The sequence below is a fragment of the Quercus lobata genome, chromosome 4, assembly GCF_001633185.2.
Source record: "Quercus lobata isolate SW786 chromosome 4, ValleyOak3.0 Primary Assembly, whole genome shotgun sequence".
NCBI classification, from domain to species: domain Eukaryota; kingdom Viridiplantae; phylum Streptophyta; class Magnoliopsida; order Fagales; family Fagaceae; genus Quercus; species Quercus lobata.
The window spans coordinates 63,816,603-63,824,333 of record NC_044907.1 but is presented as its reverse complement, the minus strand read 5'-3'; the positions used below and the strand labels follow the sequence as shown (position 1 = coordinate 63,824,333).

At 32.4% G+C, this 7,731-nt stretch overlaps 1 pseudogene across 1 annotated transcript; it reads right to left on the bottom strand.

Annotated features, from left to right (window-relative positions):
* Positions 1 to 3,703: 3,703 nt before the first annotated feature.
* On the bottom strand, positions 3,704 to 7,062 carry LOC115983740 (annotated as a pseudogene). The gene is made up of 6 exons (XR_004090176.1): positions 6,767 to 7,062; positions 6,523 to 6,599; positions 6,357 to 6,413; positions 6,164 to 6,230; positions 4,477 to 4,546; positions 3,704 to 4,378 (listed from the first exon to the last, which is right to left on the bottom strand). The product of XR_004090176.1 is annotated as a myb family transcription factor APL-like (transcript).
* Positions 7,063 to 7,731: the final 669 nt, after the last annotated feature.

Genomic DNA, 7,731 nt, shown 5'->3' with positions numbered 1-7,731 from the left:
TTGCTTCACTCTTGCGCGCTCTTTTACGGCCCTTAAAATAATCTTTATATATGTTTAGGGTTGTGAGAAAAGAAAGCCCAAACATATACAACAGATTGGATGAAAATCAGCTCTGAAAAATTGAATTCCATAAACCTCAACAGATAGGGTATCTATCGAGCTAGCTGCTGAGTATCGGGCTTCAGCAGTTTTTTAAACCTCGATAGATACTAGCTGTCGAGTTTTAAAATCCAACACTTCTTTACTTGTTTCTTGGATAGATTTGCATGGTTTTAACACTAGAACTTGGAAGCTTGTTCCTTGAAGCATTAAACACATCTTAGATCTACCAAATTACAAGTAAAGTGGGTTTTGTCAAAAGATTAACCAGTTCTAAATTGACATATGTTCCTAATGGTCTTATTACAATTTCAACAAATTGGTCTATGTTTGTGTTCAAAATTGTTTTCAGATCACTGTTTCATTAATGCTTAAATTTGATTGGTGATGCATGATCTTACCATAGGCGTGCATTCATAGAATTATCTTAAATTTCCCTAAAAAGATTAATTAAATTTTAGTTGACAGATTGACTCTTCTTGGTTGACTAATTCTAATTAGGTTCGTATGTAAACACAATTATTCCATGTAGATAAATTTATCTTTTTAATTTAATTTAAAATAATTGTGTTTATTTAATTGGATAATATGGCTTTTTAGAATGTTTAAACCCCAGATATGGATGTTAATCAACTTTAAGCCAAAGTGATTAATTAGTTCAATTATGATCCAACTTAGGTTAAATTGAACAACACGCATCACTAGTATTGTGCAAATATATATACAATAACAGAAATAAAGAGATTAACATTATGGTGACGTAGGAAAGAACCAATGGAATAAATTTTTTTTAAAAAAACCCCACTACAAGGGCTTAACTTACAGATCCCAGGAGCAAAAACGAATCCACTAATTGAATTAATAAAGTTTTTACAAACTGAATAACTCTATTTTAGTTATCTACAACCTAGCTAGTAGTATTTATTGATGGTACAAAACACAGCTCCAAATCCACGATCTCTTTAATTGTAAACTCTTGTAGCAGGTGAAACTCTAGTTCTTCACTTTAAGTACCCAATTGAAGGTTTGGTTCAAATTTCTTGTTCTTCTGAATAGGGCAACAACTTTAGAATCATTGGATCTTTAGTTCCTTTGATCGTGATTAATTTCCGGATTATTGGTTTCAAACAACCCTATATGTAAAAGCACAGCTCTCTAAAAGTATTTTCTCACATTCTTAGTATTCCTTTATAGTCTTCCTTTAGTGGCACAAAAGCCCTAGCTTGGATAGTTGAATGAGCTACAAAACAAAAAATTGGCATGATTCTCAATCAATTTAAATTTAATCTTGGTCGATCAAACCATTATAATTCTCGATCAATTGAAGGAGTTGTCAAGAATTCAAAAACTTCAGTCTTCCTTGATTGGTCTTGGACTTCAGTCTTGACTTCTAGTTTGACTTGAACTACAGTTATAAGACTTACATTTGACACGTTTTGTTCACAGTTTGCCAATCCATAATAACGGACTCAAGGTAGCTACTTTAACTAATTAAGTAGGGTTTGAACCATGAAAGAACACTATCAAAGATAGAGTCCAAATATCTTCAAAAAGCTAATTAATCTACTAAAAACGAAAAAGTCAAAGTCAAAACCTAAGTGGGTACCAATAACTAATTTTTTCACACATCATAATAAAAAACAAAGGATTCTCACACACGCACTTAATTGGATTTGTTGGTGGAATATTTCCAAAAAAAAAAAAAAAAAAACTCAAAATTATTAGTATTTGTAACCGAATGAGAATCAGATGTCCCATTATTGGAAATTATATATTTTAATTGAGCTGCTAAGTCGAATATATATAAAACGAGCCTCTGTCTTATGATAGCTTAATGCTTCATGGACACTGATTAACAGAATTTTTTTTTTAAATAACAATAAATATTAAAAAATTTAGTTAATTGTCACGTTTCAAAATAATTTTGAAAACTAGCATCTCGAGTGTCTAAAACTCGAGTTCCAAGATAAAAATCGAGTTTTTAAGTCTCGATTTGTAAGTGGATTAGTTTAAAGTGGAAAAAAAATAAGCTAAAAATCGAGTTTTAAAGACTCGATTTCCATAAATTGAATAAAAACGCCGCTATAGGTCTATAAAACGTCACTATAGGGCTTAAAAACGCCACTATAGGACTCCATAAATCTGTACATACGAAAAAAAATTTTCCAGGAAAACGCCGCTATAGGGCTTTAAAACGTTACTGAAAGGCTTAAAAACACCACTATAGGTGAAATTTTTTTCGCATGAAACTCAAGTCTTAAAGACTCGAGAACTATGTGGCTTTTTTGTAATATTGATCTCGAGTTTCTAAAACTCAAGATGCTACTTTCTTTTATTGTTTCAAACGTTGCCTAACTAACTATATATAATTCTTTTGGATAGCTGTTTTGCACATTACCTCCTGATTAACAAAAGCAGTAGTGGGGATGAAAGGTTTTCCTGCTGTAGCCTCTGGGCCATGCTTGGCCCACATAAGATTGGAAGCTTCTTCCTTTTTCGCTCTCATGCAATTTCTTATAATATATTCACTTTTATCGGGAAATGCTTTCTTTCCTTCCTGTGTCTCATCCATCTTCTCGGCAACCAATAAAGATATCTGCTGTGCACCAACTTTTCTTCACAAAATTTTGTTATCTAGCTAAAGTAGGTAGAGAGAGAATAAGAAAAGCATTCGTTTTTTTTTTTTTTATTTCCCTCATCAAAGTAAGTTCTCATCATTGTACAGGTCCTACTTGAGAACCCACATGCCGAGGAATACTTGTAAATTTGTTTCCTTACACTATTCTTTATTAAAGAAAAGGAGAAAATTACAGTTATCTACACAATATCTCCTTACATGTATGGATATACTTTTATAGTAATTACTTAATTCATGGTTAGCAGCCTCCTCTGAAAATGGAGGACCCTCAATGTCTTTAGCCATTTTGAGTATAAGATAATTTAGCTTGGGAGCTGATTCTGCCGAAAAGAGGCTGGCTACCTGTTGGGACTATAGAATTATTTTTGCAATCGATCACCAATGATTTGGTTTTTAACTTTGTGGCATTGAACTCCAATCATATGGTCAATGTTTTCCCATTCGATCAGCAATGAATTGGTTCTAAATCAGTTGAGCATTGACTAAGATATTGAACTATGACAGCATTATTACCTCTTTCTAGTTATTTTTTATTCTTTTATTTTTGGAAGGGAAGCATTCCGAAATAGAAAAAAAAATTAAAGTTACTATCAATTTTATTATAAAGACATTATAGACCTGATAACAAACGTGACCAGTATCTGATATCTCCTCATTAACATAATAAATAAATATCTTTATTATTATTTCATGTTATGTTTATATTTAATATGTCATGCAGTTGATTACAAGACTTAGAATTAAGATCTGACTAATCTATGAGAAAAAGATGAAGTATCCAGTCACAAAAATGCAGGGGCTGCCGTATGACATTCGTATCTTTCCCATGTTTCTATATGGCTTTTGAATATGAATGAAGCTATCATATAATAAAAGCAAGTACATAAAAGATAAGACCAATTTCAACTTACAGTATTTCCACCACCTGCAGATTTCTAACCTACTTCATATCATCTCATTGCATACTTGAAAGAAACCCAAACCCGAATGCTTATAAATGTGTGTACATGAATTAGTAAACGATGGGATATATTAATAAATGGTCAAAGGTCCCCCGTTTAGCAAATTTCTCAATTAGGAAGCTGTAAGCATAGCCTCTAGGAACTAATATGATACACAAAAAGCTACATTGGTATAATAAAAGTGGCAAGATGCATGTACTGCAAGAGGCTTTAGAGCTTTAAAGTACTATTTTATGTTGCTTTTCCCTCATAAATTGAGTGGCGAATTGTATGAACATTGTGATTGTGAGCTTCTGGGCATGAAATTCATAGTTGGGCTGTCATCATTAGTCAAAACCATTTGAAGCTGACCACCTAATTTTAAAGCATCATCTTCCAAGTGAAGACGTTCTACTGCAACTCCAGTTTCTTGTATCTGAAATCCACAATGAGAGTTGTCTTCATTTACGTGCAAATCTTCTATTGGTGGCAAGTTCAATGAGAAACCCAAATCTCTCATATTGCCAATCTCATCAATTCCTTGATAACCAACAAGCTTATAACCTTGGCTGTTCACATTTTCCCCAGCAAGTGTTCGGCAAGCTTTGTCCAGTATTGTTTCCATATATTTTCCCTGTGCATCAATCCTCATCTGGAGGTGTTTCTGTACCTTTTTCCACAACACATATATGTAATGGGCCTAAAAATATAGAATAATTCTCTTTGATCTTCAGAGCTAATGGAAACTGTGCTATAAAATGAGTTGGTTTTAAATATTTTCTTTTCGTTTTGTATTACCTCTAGCTGCTCATTCAATCTCCTTCGTACTTCCATTTGTGTTCTAAGCGCTTCAGTATGGTGTATGTTTCTGCAAGAATATTTAAAATCCACTGTATCATATAAAATTGCCATAAGTCCAGTTATGCTCCATGGTAATAAATGTTAAGAAGTAATACATTCATAAATAAAACTCAGCCATAGTCGACTAAAATCAATATAGTTGAAATGTGAATATAAAAATAGTTAAGTGAAAATACAAAGAAATATGAGATTTGAAATGAGAGTGTACAAAGTGTTACATGATTTAAATATTTTTTTTTAATGACGTGACGCTAGATACACTTTTAGATTTGTATTAGTAATTTGAATGAAGAAATATAAAGAATCCTAATTCGAACCGAGAAAATTTGCTAAAAGATAGAGGTAACTCCTATTGGTGAAAATATGAAGGATAGTAGTTTGAGATTTTTGTGCAAGGGGGCTAAAGATGCAACACTGAGAAAGAATATGTTGATTAAGTTGATGGAATGAAAAAAGAAAGTAAAAAGAAAGATTAATATTAATAGTAGTCAAATAACAAAGTAATGATTTCAGATAAAATACAACGATGAAAAAGAAATATATATGATTAATCTTAATTAACTAGTTTTTTGATAATTCATAATCAACACCAATATTGTGGGATTAAAACTTGGTTATCATTAATATTGTAATATATGTGGCCCAACTTTATTGTTGTGACCTTAGATGCATATTGTCACATGTTTAAAATTAAAATATGTGTGAGTTCCATCCATTTAAGATTAAGTAATTTTTCCACTAATTGGTTTAATTAAACCCACTAATCAGTCTAATTAAACCTTTCTAAAAAGTCAATGCTTTCCAAAACTTCCATTAAGTTGGGACGTGGAATTGTTAATTGAAGTATCCAAGTTGAGAATAAAAATCATGTCCTATTTTGTGCTCTACACATCAAAACTTGCCACATATTTTTATCTTTCCTTTTAAATAATCTGTATTTAATATAGAAAAAGGAAAAAAGAAAAGAAAAATCAAACTCATGACAAGTAGTGATTGATAAAACATAGAATATGGAGCACCCAAATTTGTTGAGGATTTCTATTCTTCAACTTGCAAGGTCTAAAACTGAGACTTGTGCATCATTCATTGTCAAGATAATAACATCATATAATCAGAAGTATAATGAAAATTGTAGAAGCAAGCACCATTTTAGACAAAGATCATATAAAGATAAAGTACTTTTAAAGTATAATAAAACGGATAATGATTCTTTTTCACAACTTATTTCTTATCTTTTGTACCCTTACACTTTTAACATTTTAAATGTTAACATACCTTTTTACATTATAGAATGTGTACATCAACGCATACAATTGTGGTTATTATGTGTAAGGGTGTGTAAACAACAGTGTGAGAGTATTTACCTTTGTTAAAATACAAATTATCAATGCATTGGGAAGTTATTGAAACTAGCATGAACGAACAAAAACATCTAGAAAACAAAGGTAAGATCATGGGAACAATGGAGGGTGGTTATCTTATAAATGGAAAAAAAAAAAATGAATGGGCAAGGTCTCATCAATTCACACTAATTAAAACCACTTTAAAATTCAAATGAAAGAATAGCAGAACCAAGGATACAAGCAGAGATAAAAGATGAACAGATTAAGTTAGTCACATATACTCATTGAAGTGGTGACTCATTATCCTGGATGTAGCAGCACCATCCCTCTGAAATTCTGATGCTGAAGCTGCCAAAGAAATTTTATCCAAAAATAGGAACTTACTTGGTAGTCTATCCTGAAGAAATAGTTGGAACAAAATAAAGGGGGAAAAAATTACAACAACAAAAAATAAAAGAGGAAAATCGTTCTCACCATCCCTAACTGCCTGATCATTAAATCCTTATGTGGCTGCTTCCCAAGCCTGAATTTCTATTTAATTGAAATTGGAGGATGAGCTAAATTAAAGACCTTGACATGGAAAACTACATATAGAGGAGAAATAAAAACAAAAGATGTATAACTTATATTAATAGAGTACCTGAAGATGGCTCTTCAGGTGGTAAAGTGTGAGACCCTTGACACCCATAACTTTCATGATGGTCTTTGGTGTGGCCTCTGTAGATCCAGATAGAGAAGAGGGAAAGAACACATAAAGCACAATGTTAAAATGATGAGAGAAAGCAAATTGAAAATAAAAAATAAACAATATTGATAAACTGCTACTAGTTCTGTTTGTTAGCATGAGAAAATGGTTGTGGACAAAGTGGAAAAAGGTTAAGTACTATCTGGTCCTCCAAGCTGAGTAACAGCATCGACAAATCGCTCATGAAGCTCAGCAGTCCATCTGAGACGAGGCTTTGGATCAGTGGTAAGAACAAGCCCAGTGTCTCCTTGAACACAAATTTGCCTATCATGTGTTGAATTCATTGTTGGCTTCTTTGGAGAGAACATCAGCTCCTATGGAATACATATGAGAGTGAAGAAGAAATCTAACACATGATAATATAGCTGAAAAATATAGGTGCGTATGTTTCAAGCAATGGTTTGGTTTCTCTAGTGGAAAAGTATGGATGGTCATATTTCTAGACCAGCAGAAAAATAAAAGGTATATGAGATAACAAAAGTCACCGACTATATATGCCCTTTGCCAAAAGAGACTTACGCGGTGCTGTCAACTTTCTATTTGTGGACACTTTTACTATATGAGAGATAAGCTGTTCTGTTAAATTGGCACCCTTATTGTCTTTTTATTTCACAATCAAAGGTATCATAAATACTCATTTGTTCAAAGAGTACTTCCATTACTCCCATATAGAGTTAGAAATGAGTGCAAGAGTAGCACCAATGGATGATATCATATGCAATATTTACATGAAATTGAATTTCGTACTTCATGATTGTACACGTTTACTTTATTAATAACTAATGATAAGAGAGTCCCACAAGTTCAACATGAACACAATAAATAAATTTGTATACTTAACCTATACTTCTTGCCTCGAGGCATATGCTTTAGCTTTCACTGTCACCTGTGGGCTCAAATGTGAGCTTTGCATATCATGCGGGTAGAAAACGAGGGAAAGAGAATTAGAAAATCCAAAAGTACATCAAGATATGGAGATAAGTAAATGGTAGAGATATACTCAACCAAATGACAAGCTTAAATAAACTGAATCAATATAACAGGCTTGATTTGTACTTCCACATTAACATCCTACATGTAGGCTAATGTAAGAACCGTGATCCG